Raw genomic sequence first — 15,235 nt, 5'->3', positions numbered from 1 at the left:
GCCAGTATCCTTGCCGAACATAGATGCAAAAACTCTGAACAAAAATATTAAACTGAATCCAACACTACATCACAAAGATCATACAAATGAGTTTTATCCCTGTGATGTAAGGGTGGTACAACATAAACAGGATTAATAGAAACCATATGATTATCTCAGTAAATGCAGAGAGCATTTGATAAGATTCAGCATGCTTTCAAGAATAAAAAAAAAAAAAGCCAGATTAGATATAAAAGAAACATACCTCAAAATTACAAAGGCTATATATGACAACACCTGATATACTCATTGGTCTGATCTGAAACAACAAGGATGTCCACCTTCACCCCTCTTATTCAATATAATACTGGAAGCATTAGCAAGAACAGTTAGAAAGGGATAAAGGGCATCAAAATTGGAAGAGGAAACCAAAATACCCATATTTGCAGATGGCGTAATTTTGTATATAGAGAAACCTAACCACGCCATCAAAAAGCTGTTAGAATGGATAAACAAATCCAGTGAAGTCAGGTTATGAAATTAACACACAAAAACCAGTGTTTCTGGAAAATCATTTGGATGACCTCTAAGGGCCCAGGTGTTAGGGGCTTGATTCCTTTGTTCCTTTTATTAATGGGATCCAGCATCTCCCTGTCCACAGTAGTTTTGAATCAATTGCAGGTGGAAGCCATTTCTCTGGGTGGTCTTACATTTCTCCCTAGGTCAGCTTGTCCCAGCCATTGTCTTCTCTGGTGATGGGGAACAGGGCCCCTACTGAGGGGCTCATTACCAGGAGAAGATGGAAGTTGATCAGAGAAGGAACAAACCTAACAGTGATGGACTTAGGAGAATTTCTGATAGAATAAGATTGGGAATTTTAGCAGAAGTTATCAAAGACAAGCCAAGACATAAACACTTGTTTACTTAAATTTTAAGTGGTAATCACATTTTTGTTTCCTGTTGCTGAACCTCTGATTTGAAGTTTTCTCTTAAGTATGCTTCAATTATGGAACCCTATTTAAAGGCCCCTCCATACCTCAGAGGTTTCCCTTCAGCAGTTACTTGGAGAAGCTATTGCAAAAGGAACTTGGGTGGCATTTGGCACAGCAGTTAAGTCACTTGGGACACCCACATCCCATACCAGAGTACCTACTTTGAATCCATGCTCCACTTCTGATTCCAGCTTCTTGCCAATGCCTACCGTGGGAGGCAGAAGATGGTGGCCCAATTACTTGGCTACCTGCCATCCACCTGGGGGACCCAAACTGAGTTATGGGCTCCCAGCTTTGGCCTGGCCCAACTCTGGCAGTTGTATTTAAGGAGTGAACTAGTGGATGAAAATCTCTTTCCTCATCTATTTACCTTTCAAATAAAATGAAAATGATTTGCAATTAAAAAATTAAGCTTAAGGATATACTATAAGTAAGACCAATAACTCATCCTGGAAAAATAATGCCTATATTTAAAAGATCCAACAAGAAGGAAATTCTAGCCCTCCTGTTAAAAACAGTTCTGTAGATAGTGTTAAAATGAAAGGAAAAAAGCTCACTAGAAATGTGTTTTAAAAAATAAATGGATCCCTCTTAGGTAACTTAAAGCCATGTCACCCCCATCCAGAGGGCACTGATAACTTTGATAACCCATAGGATGATACCATCTTATATGGAATGTAGTCTAGACCAATTTTACAACAATAACTAGAGCTAACATAGATATTCCAAGTATAAATTCTACTTTGAAAGTTCAGAAATTTCACTAGAGTGGCTTGAGGAAAACTAAGGTAGACATTCTTCAGTGAAAACTCAGGTGTACATTAGCTAAATAAGTTATGGAATGAAGGAACCACTTCATCTTTTTTGTGAAGGAAGAGCTTAGAGAAATTCTTCCTTTAAATTCAGATCACTAGCTAAGTCAAAAATCAGGATAGCCAATGAGAATAGAGAGAACTGAGAATAACCTCTGGAGATAGGTTACCCATAGCTGGAGAATCAGACATCCAATCTGTAATGTTCCTTAAAAACTAAGAACTCAAATTCTCTCTCTTTTTTTTTTTTTTTTTTTGGACAGGCAGAGTTAGACTTAAAGGAGTTTCCAATATAGCCCATAAACTATCCTTATGTTTGTTCATAACACTATGGAATTGTTGAGTTCTGATGTACCTGCAATACAGGAAGATAAAAATTCTGTAATTAAAGTGGGTTTTTGGTACCGTGGTTAAGACACCACATTGATTTGAGTCCTGGCTCCACTTCCCTTTTTAGCTTCTTGCTAATATTCACCCTGGGAGACGGTAGGGTGATGGTTCACATACTTTTATTCCTGCCACTCATGTGGGAGACTTTGAGTTCCCTGCTCCTGACTTTGGGACATCTTGGACACTTGAGGAATGAATCATTGGATGAAATATCTCTCTCTGCCCTTCAGATAAATTTAAAAATAAATGTTAAAAAACCTAAAAACGATAACTATGGAATTTCTACAAATTGAAAGATCTATCTTATTAACTGTCAATACTGGTACCAGTATGATTGGCCAAGTTATGGAAACTTCAGATAGGTGAAGATTTAGGAACCCATCACACAATATCCTTTAATGCAAAAGTTCAGAACAATGAAAACTATAGGCAAATTATTTAACATCTTTCAAAAACCTAGAGATAATCTTAATAAATATAACCAAGTGCAACAAAGAAGATTCCAGAATGAAACCCAAACTTACTCTAAATAACTTGAGGGATATAGTAGGAGTCAGCAAAGACCTGGTACTCATAATCCTTTTAGGAGAAATAATCTCTTTGAAATGTCAAACCAATGAAAAACTATTGAAAGGATTATTACACCCAACAATAATAACTCTTGTTGGTCCAACGTGATGCCAGCTTAGAACAAATAGCTAATCCTTTTTTAGCATTTTTCTGTATGCTTGATACTTTTCTAAGCCTTTAACTTGTATCTACTTAACAGCTTGTGAAGTGTGTACTATTGGTAACTTTGTCCTATAAGTAAGAGATGTAAAGTAGAGTTTCAGTAACTTCAAGTCACATCCCCTAAGTGGTAGAGCCGGGATTCAAACAGATGACAACACCTGAATCCAGGAGCTTCACCTGGACTACACTTTATTGCCTTTCTATGCTGTATTGCCAGGCAAGTAGTCCAAGACAGTTCTTTCCAGAGATTCTATAGAAATGTAATGATTGGGGGTGGGGGTGGGGGAAGCAAACCATGTTGAAAGCAGAATATGTTTTATCAAGATCCTTAGGAAATAGCCTCATTAAAATGCCAAAGCAACTGCAGATCTCAGAGAAACAGCAGAGTACCTGGCGTTTAGAACCCTGAGAGCTCATTGAGAACATTCTCTAGGGACAGACACACAGGTCTTTGTGGGAATGGTAGACGGGAGGACTATTGACTTGTGCCTAAGTTGTCATTTATTCAATCAAATATAAAGGCCTTAATTTTTGAAGCATTACATGTACCATCTGAGGAATATGCTGACATAGATAATAAATTAGCTTGTATTTATTTTAAAGTTGACATCTTATGAAAATTGTACTTTGAATAATTGATAATACACATGAAGGGCAAACCCAGCTATCTTATTAAACTTGCTCTCTTTATGCATTGTATTTAATATAGTGTGTTGTAACAATGAAATAATGAAAGATGCAGAGGTAAAAGATTTTCTTAAATGGAAAAATATGTGCAAGCAGTAAAACTGATGGAAATGGGATCCAAATGAAGTCAACTAATTACATTTGGTAATAAAATGGAAAAACAAGATCTCAGAAATTAAACTCAATCACTATATTAAGTTTTAAAAAATGAATCAGCATAAAATCTTCTAACGAGTTCTAATGATTCAAAGTTTCAATTTCCAAACTAATGAGTATTAGAAAGTGTTGCTTCTCTTCCAGTTCAGAGGATTCCTGTGCAGAGATAATTAATTATGTTTTAATTTGTGTATCATGGCAGCAAATTACCTACTTAACTGTCACCTAGCCAAATGTCTATTACATAGAAGAAACTTAATAAATATTTATTAATATTGAACACTTTATCCAAATTCAATAGAAAATGATATAATGAGAAATCAGGGTTACACACTTCAAGAAGAGCTGGCTTGTTCAATAACATTTGCTAGCACGTTGCTGAGATATTTGGCCCGTTTTAGAGAGTAAAGATGGTTCTATTGGCAAGTCTTGACTCAGTGATAAGCTAATAGAAAATGAAAAGTCCAGCAAATGGAAGAACTTCAAGGAAGAAGTTGTTTTACTAAATGTTTATGAGAATTTTGGAAAGAGGCAATATTTGAGATTCAAATAAATGTAATCAGTATAGTGGTTAATCTTGAATAGTCTGACTTGTTTTGCAAAAAGCTCTATTTTCCAAAACAATATTATGGAAGAAGTTGAGAGTTAGGATGTGATCCATTTTTCATTTTATATAACCTCACACAAGTCATTTAACTTTTAGGGGGTGGTGTCAGTTTTTGCATCCAGCCAAACTCTACCATCTGTGGTTTCCCAGACTTGCCATTTTCTTTTTGTTGATCGGACTAAGGGCATTTTCTTCTATTACCAGTTAATTAAAAGTAATTATCATGAATGTTTATTGGATCGTATTTTCCTGAACCTATAATAGATTTTTATCTTTATGAATCTTCTCTTTACTACAATGAAATACCTGAGGCATCCTAGTTGTGAAGGGGAGAGACATTTATTTAGCTCAGGTTTGGAGGCTGAAAGGCAAATGACATGATGCAGGCTTTGGCAAAAGCTCCATGGCAGATGGTGGAGCAGTGAATGGAAATGATCCCATGATGAGCCAGGAAGAAGAAAGAGACTGGTCAGAAATAGGGCTTTTGTGCCAGCGTCCAGGAGAATTCCTCTCTGAGGGCAGTCCCCAGTGCCCTAAGAACCTCCTGTGGGGCCCTACTTTCTAAAGGTTCTGCCCCTTCCCAATATATCCCACTGGGGACCAGGCCTTTAACCCATGGAGTGTTGGGGGCTGCCCAATCCAATAGCCAAACGAGAGCATTCTGACCTTGACCCCCAAGATGCATTTTTCCATCCCCAAGGGCCCCAAAGTCTTAACATTCTGGCACTGCTCAGAAGTTCAAGTGCAATGATGGCTCAGGTACTTGGGTCCCTGCCACCCGTGTGGGAGACCTGGATCGCAGGCATTTGGAGGGTGAACCAATGGATGAGATCTCCCTTTCCCTCTCCCCCTCCCCCTCCCCTTCTACCTCTTCCTCTCTCTCCCTCTTTCCCTCCCTCCCTCTCCATCTTGCTCTGCTTTTCAAGTAGATAAACATAAATAAAAATAAACATTTAAAAGAAGAGATTTCTGAGATGCCCTTGAGGCCTACCACCCCTTGTTTTGCTGATAAGCAAGGGCTCATTTTCATCTGTGCTGGTCCCTTTAGCAAGGGGTTCCTCCACCACATCCTCCTGTCCTGAATATACTTCTTGGCTCCTGGCCAGGCTGGGATTTTTCCAAGTGCTTCCATTCTCTTTCCTTTTGATTATTCATGGTTCCAGAATCCTACCGTATGCAACTAAAAGCAGCCGAGCAGCACCTTCAGGTCTTTTGCAATGCATTGTTTGGATCTTTCTTCCACCAGATATCCCAGTTCATCACTTTGAAATTCAGCCTTCCATAAAGTCTAAGGGCATCCTTACAGTGCAGCCGGGTTCTTTGCCGCAGTGTAACAAGGTTGGTGTTTAGGCCAGTCTCCAACAGAATCCTTACCTTTGGGTCACACACACCACCATCTAATCTCCAAGGCACTGCAGCTCTTCCTTACTCTTCTCATCTGAGTCTTCATCAAACTGCTCTGCTTAGAGCATTGTAGGCTTTTTTAAAGCCTGCTCTTCCACACTCCTCCAGCTTCTGCCAGAAATCCTATCCAAAACTGCCTTCACATTTTGTTGGCATAGTTGTAATATTGGTTCTTTGTTCATCATCCACTTCTCAGTATCAGCCAGCTTTTCACTACTGTAACGGTATACCCAGATCAGGCTCCTTCATAGAGAGAAGGCGTTAACTCCTGGGTTTGGAGTTTATAGTCCAAGACTGGGTGAGCTCCATTGGTTTAGCTTCTGGTGATGGCATTCCTGCTGGCAGGGTTCCCAGGTGGCACATCATATTACATGACGAGACAGGGAGGGTGCATGTCTGTCTATGTTTCTTTCCTTCTAAAGAGATCAGGGTTTCATCATGGGAGCTACATCCTAACAACCCCGTCCAACTCAGTCACCACCCAAAGGCCCCATGTCCTAACACCATACCTGGACTCAGTTTCTACTCTCTTAGTACCTTAGTACCTTTGAGAACTAAGCTACTGAGATTTAGGAACAAACATTGAAGCCATAGCAACCCATTAATGTGGTGATTTATATTCATAGGCTTTAAAAATTGAATCAGATTTACAACTTATCCATGATGGCCAATCTTTTTTTTTTTTTTTTAATATGGTGTTGGCTTAAGTTTGTGAATATTTTGTTTTGAATTTTTGCTCCTTTTCCCATGAATAAGATTTTCCTTTGGATATTAACTTTATCTGGTTTTGGCATCAAGGTAATGTAAGGTCCCAGATCTTTGAAAATAGTTGAAATATGTTCCTTTTGTTTTTTCCTACTTCCTGAAAAAGTTTGTATAAGATTGCCTGTTTTTGTGTGAACCTTGTGATTTTTTGTTGTGGGAAGTTTTTTTTTAAACTACTCAATACAATTTTTTTAAAAATGTTGCCAGGGTTCTAGTCCCAGCTCCGCTTCCAGTTCCAGTGTCTGCTAATGTGTGCCCATGGAGACGGCAAGTGGTAGTGTTCTACCTTTTTCTTATAAATACTATTTATGTCCTTTTCTCTTAATGTCTCTCAAGGTTTGCTGATATTTATTAATCTTTCCAAGAGCTAATGGATAGCCTTGTTTATCTTCTACTTTTTTGTGTGTGTCATTAATTTCTACTTTTCATGTCCATTACTTTCTTTAGGTTGATTGTGCTATTATGTTGATAAATTCCTGATTAGGATGCTTAATTTATTTATTTTAGCCTTTCTCCTTTCTTTAAGACAGTAATTTTAGCTATTTCCTAAAAACAGCAGGTTTTTTTTTTTTAAAGATGTATTTATTTATTTGAAAGGCAGAGCTACAGAGCTACAGAGAGACAGAGAGAGAGAGAGGTCTTCCATCCACTGGTTCACTCCCCAAATGTATGCAATGGCCAAAGCTGAGCCAATTATAATCATGGAGCCAGGAGCTTCTTCTGGGTCTCCCACATGGGTGCAGGGGCCCAAGGACTTAGGCCATCTTCTACTGCTTTCCCAGGCCATAGCAGAGAGCTGGATGGGAAGTAGAGCAGTCAAATCTTGAACCGGCACCCATATGGAATGCTGGCACTGCAGGCAGCAGCTTTACCTGCTACACCACAGCATTTCTAGCATTTTCTAATTTCCATTAAGGTTTCTTCTTTGACCATGAATTGTTAAGTTGTATGTGTGTTCATGTACATATGAATGCACTCTTACGTGTACAGGCAGGGTCACAATCCTGTTCTCCAAATGTGTAGTCCCCCCCCCCCCCCAGTTATGTTTTCCTTAATGACTTCTATTTGTGTTGTGGTAGATAACTTCCAGGGACTTACTTTGTGGGCTGGTGTGTAATGCAGCGGTTAGATTAAGTGCTTTTTATTCTCATCTGCCTGCAGCAGTCCCTGCACCCTTCTCGTCTGCCCAGCTCCTACTCAGCCCATTCTTCCCCAGACCTCCTCGATTCTCACTAACAGCCGCCTTCTTCTTCTTCTTCTTCTTCTTCTTCTTCTTCTTCTTCTTCTTCTTCTTCTTCTTCTTCTTCTTTTTTTAATTTATTTGACAGAGTTATAGACAGTGAGAGAGAGAGACAGAGAGAAAGGTCTTCCTTCCGTTGGTTCACTCCCCAAATGGCCACTATGGCTGGTGCTGCGCTGATTTGAAGCCAGGAGCCAGGTGCTTCCTCCTGGTCTCCAACGTGAGTGCAGGGCCCAAGCACTTGGGCCATCCTCTACTGCACTCCTGGGCCATAGCAGAGAGCTGGACTGGAAGAGGGGCAACCAGGACTAGAACCCGGCACCCATATGGGATGCCGGCACCGCAGGCAGAGGATTAACCAAGTGAGCCATGGCGCCGACTCCATTAGTAGCCTTCTTAAATGTCCTCGTGACCTTGGTTATGGAACGCCCCTGTTACAGTATTCACCCTGTGTTTGTGTTTGTGATAGAGGGTTCTTTAAGGACCTGAACTCTTATTTTTCGGCCTGGTATCTAAGCGGCAGTTCCATTTCCTGACCTCTCTCCACAGTACGTATGTCCACATCTACAGCCCAGGCCCAAGACTCTGGTCATGGTGGTGTGAGGAAGCTGGGGTACTGTCTCCCCTCAGGAAACGAATATGAAACTGGAAAAACCATTTCGGGGCAAGCAGCAACCATTCTGAAGGCAAGCGACAACGCAAGAAGTGTTTCCTTATGAAAAATTGCTGTTGCACGGAGTGAGGGCAGTGGACGCACAGTCAATATCGTGGCTGGCTCAGCCTCCTAATTCCCAAGGCAAACACCAACTAGAAGCACCATGAAGCGCTGCTGCACACCCACCAGAACGGCCAAAACTGAGGCAACAGGTAATACTGGGGACAGGCAAGGACATGGAGCTGCTGAACTCTCACGTACTCCTGGTGGGGATGCAAAATGGTGCAGCCAGCTTTGTAAGTTTGGACATGTTTGGAAAATAAATAAGTATACAATTCCACTTCACTCCTAGGTGTGCATGTAAGAGAAATGAAGGGGTGTCCACAAAAAGACTGTACTTAAATGTTCATAACACACAAATAGGAGCAGCCCAAGAGTTCATCAACTGAAGTGTTAAGTACACATATTGAAATACTACTGAGCAACAAATAAGAAAGAACTAATATACAAAGAAACCTGGGTGAAATGCAAAATCGTCATGCTGAATGAACGATTTTGTATGACTCCATTTGTACAGAATTCTAGAATAAACAATATTCCAGAAAGCAGATCGGTTGTTGCCTGAAGTTTCTAGGGATTGACTAGAAAGGGGTAGGGGTAGGAGAGGACTTTACTGTGCTGGAAGGTTTCTTTGTTTTTGTTTTTGTTTTTTTAAAGTAAGTAATTTACTTGAGAGAGAGTGAGAGAACAAACTCCCCTCCACTGGTTTGCTCTACAAATATCTGCACCAGCTGGGCCAGATCAAATCTGGGAGCTGAGCATGTCATCCACGTCTCCCATGTGGGTGGCAGGAACCCAGTTACTTGGCCGTCACCACTGCTCCCCAGCTTTGCAGTAGCAGGAAGCTAGAGTTGCCTGAGCCAGGAATGGAACCCAGGAATTCTGGGATGCAAGCGTCTCAACTGGCATCTTAGCTCCTAGGCTGAAACCCGCCTCCCAGAAGTGTTTGAAGACTCGATAGAGGTGGTCGTACAAGACTACTCCTGTGAAAGGAATATGGAAGTTGTCAGAATCAAGATAGAGTTGCTTGTGTCAACCGTAACAAAAGCTTAATAAAACCAGGAGGTTATGAAGAAAGGTTCTTATGCATGGTTGCCTGATAGTAACTGTCATAGAATTCTGTCAGAACTACATCCCTCAGAGGCCAGCACAACTCTGTACAAAAAATACTTCTACAAGGACATCTACCCAGAATCTTGTACTAAAATCAGCCTGGTTATTCATCACTGGGGCCTAAGATTCTCGTTGCAAAGTATCTGATGTGATCTTCCTCATGTTCATGTGTGACAGCTTCCTCTTGTCTCCAGCTCTTTGAAGAGACCCATAGTCTATTAGTCTCAGCATATGCACTCCCATTGCAATGCTGTGCTATTCCCAAATAAGGATTGTTCTTTGGACTCTCCCCCCCAACCCAGTCTCATTCTCATCTCTGTTGTTGTCTGATTTATTTTTTAGATTTATACTACTCGTTTATCAAACTCAACAAGTTAGACTTAAAATGAGTAAATTTTATTGTATATAAACTATACCTCAATAAGTCTTTTTTTTTTTTTTTTATTTTACAGGTAGAGTTATAGACAGAGAGAAAGAGAGAGACAGAGAGAAAGGTTTTCCTTCCATTGGTTCACTCCCCAAGTGACCACTATGGCCAGTGCTGCGCCTATCCAAAGCCAGGAACCAGGTGCTTCATCCTGGTCTCCCATGCGGGTACAGGGGCCCAAGGACCTGGACCATCCTCCAGCAGAGAGCTGGACTGGAAGAGGAGCAACCGGGGCTAGAACCTAGTGCCCATTTGGGATGCCGGCGCTGCAGGCGGAGGATTAACCAAGTGAGCCACAGCGCTGGCCCCATCAATAAATCTTTTTTTTTTTTTTTTTTTTTTGACAGGCAGAGTGGATAGTGAGAGAGAGAGACAGAGAGAAAGGTCTTCCTTTTTGCCGCTGGTTCACCCTCCAATGGCTGCTGCGGCCGGTGCATCTCGCTGATCCGAAGCCAGGAGCCAGGTGCTTCTCCTGGTCTCCCATGCGGGTGCAGGACCCAAGCACTTGGGCCATCCTCCACTGCCTTCCCGGGCCATAGCCGAGAGCTGGCCTGGAAGAGGGGCAACCGGGATAGAGTCCGGCGCCCCAACCGGGACTAGAACCCGGTGTGCCGGCGCCGCATGGTACCGACCCATCAATAAATCTTTTTAAAAGTGGAAAAGAATCATACCAAACTGTGACTTTGTACATGTCAATAATTTCATATTTTATGTAATGCTTTGTTTTTATTTTTTCCCCACCATATTGCGATGTCTTTGAGAGTAGGGCTTAGTTTATTTATTTTTTGAATCTTTTTCACTTCACCTCTTATCTGACAAATAGCTCCACACTAAAATGTTCGGTGAATGACCAGCTAGCTGTGTAAGTGCATAAATAAATGAGCAAATGTGTGAGTGGGTAAATGGATTGTTACACGTGGCCTCTGAAACTGCTCTCTGGCTTTCAGATTCTAGTAATCTATCTTTTATATATAGTGACTATTCAATGAATCATTTTGCAAAAAGAATTTCATTATGATGGTAGGATAAAAACGCCAGGAATGAAGTGAAATCCCAAAGCATTTTTCATGTGGAAAAAAATTCAATCTTGAGTATAAATACCGCTCCTTGGTTTATTTTTAGAAACTTCAGCTTATCTACTGGGGTTAAAGTGTTCTGATTAATCAAGTCTTCTGATGGATACATTAAAACACTATCAGGCATTATAAAGGGGAGAGAGTGCCAGCTAACATGTAAGAGCAGAGGCCATAAGCTTATGCCCTGCAAGTTTACAATATGATGTTTTAGACCTATTATTCTGTGTCATAAAATGCACTTTACCTTAAATTTGCTAAAATAAACCAAAGGGTGTTATTTAGGTTAATGATTACCTTTTATTCAGATGAACAGTGTTTGGAATTTAACTTCATTGCCATTCTTTCTAATATCATAATAAAAACTTTTCTTGTAAAGTGATTAAATAGTCACAGCATGCAAAGGACAGAATCTTTTTTTTTTTTTTTTTGACAGAGTTAGACAGTGAAAGAGAGAGACAGAGAGAAAGGTCTTCCTTTTCCGTTGGTTCACCCCCCAAGTGGCCACTACAGCCAGTGCATTGCGGCCAGCGCGCTGCGCCAATCAGGAGCCAGGTGCTTCCTCCCTGTCTCCCATGTGGGTGCAGGGCCCAAGCACTTGGGCCATCCTCCACTGTCTTCCCGGGCCACACAGAGAGCTGGACAGGAAGAGGAGCAACCGAGACAGAATCCAGCACCCCGAACGGGACTAGAACCCTGGGAGCCAGTGCCGCAGGCAGAGGATTAGCCTAGTGAGCCGCGGCGCCGGCCAGGACAGAATCTTAACTGTTAAAACAATTCTATAAGATTCCTTTTAAAACACACCTTTAGGGGGAGCATTTTCTCTCCAGTTCAACACATCCCCATCACTTTCCAAAGTGTGACATTTAACCAGTTTCGTCTATTAATGTTACCCATCTGCCTCTGGCAGTGTTTACATTTGTTTCCTTGTTGGAAAGATTAGACCCGGCTAGTCCAGTGGGAACAGTATTGGTTGTATCGATGATGAATCACACAGGCAAGCAGAGTTTAGATTGTAGCTAAACAGCAGCTTTTCCTTTCCTGTCCTCTAAATCTGAGAACCTGCCCCTTTATCTGGCTGCAGGCTGAGAGGCTGGGGGAACGCAGAGCCTCTGTGCAGGGCTGGGCGCTGGGCGCTGGGCGCTGGTCGCCGTCTGAGCACAGGTGGCGGCAGAGAACAGAGGTGCCGAGGCAGAGGAGAAGCAGGGAGCTCTGGGAAGGAGAGGCCAGGAGAGGGCATGCGGCAGGGACAGCTGTTGGCTTCGCACTGTCTGGTAGCCAGGTGTGGCCCCTACCAGGCTCTCCTTCTCCAAGGAGATTATCAGGTGGCTGAGAAAGAGGAGGGAGCGTCTTCTCTGAGGGTGTGTGATGTAGGCCAGAGTGCCCCTTCTTCCTCTTATGGAAGAACATGAATGGGAGGAGAAAAGGAAAGGGGTCCCCAACCGGGGAGGGCCCCACAATGGAGAAAGACCTCCGGCTGCATCTCCAACACCGCTCATCTTGAAAAACTTACTGGATCAACAGCAGGGCGTGTGTGTGTGTGTGTGTGTGTTCCATAAAACGGCATTTACTAAAGCTGGCAGCAGGCTGTTTGCAGTCCATGACATCCTAGCTTACTGCTCCCAGCACTACTCCACGTTTCTTTTTAGGAACCTGCTCCCTGGGTGTATGGGTTTTCTCTGCGTTCTCCACAGCGCTCCTTGTCAGCTGGGCCTGCTATAGTTTAACCAGCACCCTCAGGATGCATTCCAGGGAGCCAGTGGCCATCCAGTGTACCATTGCTGGAGTCACCAGGACTGTTTCTTGAACCTCAGTTGCAGGGTTTCCCTCCAGGGTCTGACTGAGCATGGAGTGGGGGTGGGCAGTTTGCATTTTCTAGCACATTCTTGGTGACAGTGCTGCCAGTCCAGGCTGCACACTTGGCAAACCACCGAAGTGAACGATGACCTTGAGCCCCGGGGTGAAGAATACTGTTTGCCAGCCAGCTGAAATTGGGATTGATAGCACCCTTGCCACCTCCTCTACGTGACTGGCCTGGCCCCAGGCACTTGCAGGTGCACCCTGACATGCCCCTGCACTTTAGAACCAGCACTTCCTCCATTCAGTTCAGTCTGCCTCTCCAATTCCATAGTTCCTTTGAGGAATTAAAATGTTACTTTTGCCGGCGCCGTGACTCAACAGGCTAATCCTCCACCTAGTGGCACACTGGGTTCTAGTCCCAGTCGGGGCACCGATCCTGTCCCGGTTGCCCCTCTTCCAGTCCAGCTCTCTGCTGTGGCCAGGGAGTGCAGTGGAGGATGGCCCAAGTGCTTGGGCCCTGCACCCCATGGGAGACCAGGAGAAGCACCTGGCTCCTGCCTTCGGATCAGTGTGGTGCGCCGGCCGCGGCAGCCATTGGAGGGTGAACCAACGGCAAAGGAAGAACTTTCTCTCCGTCTCTCTCTCTCACTATCCACTCTGCCTGTCAAAAAAAAAAAAATGTTACTTTAATTCTGTGCAGGTCCATGCATTCCATCCTCAGAGAAAAGCTACCTGCTCCTGTGCCTCTCACCCCTGAGCTGGGTCGGTATCCCCTGGGCAGAATTCCCCTAAGCTCCAGCATCCACACTCCCTCTTGGTTTCCCCACGCTGATCTCTCTTCAGTATACATGACCAGGATTCTCCAGCGTGCAGGTTTTCCCACTCCTGTCCCTGTCACTGCTCGGTGGAGAGACAGATGACCCAGAGCCTGCACCATGGATGGCAGTGTCCCTGTATCTCTCACTCCATCCTCTCTTACCTCCAGCTCTGTCCACTTAGCTCCCTTCTCTCTGTGAAAGGCCCTGGCTCCTCTCTGCTGTTTCTCCCCGTCTCTCCAAGTCTGAGTCCTGGCTTTTCATACCCCGGCCCCCACCCCCAGGCCTGTCTTCCTTGGGTTATACCTTCTTCCTGTGTGATATCGCAAAGGACAACAGGGCATGTTGTTAGGATTCTAAGGCACTTCTCTTCAGTCAGGCTTTTTATACCTTAAGAACATCAAGTCTTTGGGGAAAGAGGGGTTTTTGCCTTAGAAGGGGGAACAATTAAACTAAGCGCAAACTGTTCATCAGTTAAATGATTATAATACTGCATAGTGAAACTGACTTTATCCCAAATATATGATTTTTTTCATGAATCAAAAGCCACTTTAGGTGATTAAAATACCTGTTGTCATTATGAGTATTAATCATCAGGGGTAATTGAATTGCACCACAATGAAATTAATAGCTCTTTCTACTCAGAGAATGATGGATAAACCACTTTTTGCTCTACTAGAAAGGAGATAAAGTAGAAATGTCATCTCCTCTGTGTTCAGTGACAATCTGGCTGCAGCCTCTCTGGCTGTATTTCAGGTTGTTAATGGTGCTAAGGACTTCGTGACATATGAAACTGCTTGGTGGAGCCTAATTAGTAGTTTTAAAGCATTCATGTTAAAAATTACTTTATTTTATATAGGAGACTTGGGCACATAGTTCATCCTCACTGCAGTATGCACTTGAATTTAGTCCCAAGTCTAGTGGCTACCATCCCCATCTGCCCAGCTAGAAAACTCTTGCCCTACCGAAGAAAATATTCAACAAGTCTGCCAGATCCAACTATAGTCTCATTTTCTCTAGTATATTATTTTTAACTTACTTTTTTTTCATTATACTATTATTCATATCTATGCATTATATAGTCAACAAAAATCTATTCACATTGCCATTGGAGCCTATATGCAGTCTGAAGCAACATACATGGTTTTTTCTTTTGTTATTAAATGGCTTTTTACTTTCATGAATGGATATTTAGGCATTCCACACACTTTGTAAAATGATGTGTGCTTTGAGAGGCAAGCTTTTACAATTGTTAGCAAAGGTAGACTTGTCTTTTTGGAGCATACCTTGAGTTTGTATATTTATTAGTAAAGTAGCACATATCTGATTCTTTGAATAGGGACCTGGAGGACTGTTCTTTCATACTGGAGAATCAAGTACCTAATATCATCAGTGTGTTCTGTTGTATATACTGAAGAACCCTGCAGAATTTCAGTAAAAATCCACTTTCGGTTTGTTAAATACTTTCTTGGGGAGCCAATGAGAGGGAGACAGTATCCTCATGATACAATCAGGAATCTCTTCAGAA

The sequence above is a fragment of the Lepus europaeus genome, chromosome 1 (genome assembly GCF_033115175.1).
Source record: "Lepus europaeus isolate LE1 chromosome 1, mLepTim1.pri, whole genome shotgun sequence".
NCBI classification, from domain to species: domain Eukaryota; kingdom Metazoa; phylum Chordata; class Mammalia; order Lagomorpha; family Leporidae; genus Lepus; species Lepus europaeus.
This window is presented reverse-complemented; position numbering follows the sequence as displayed.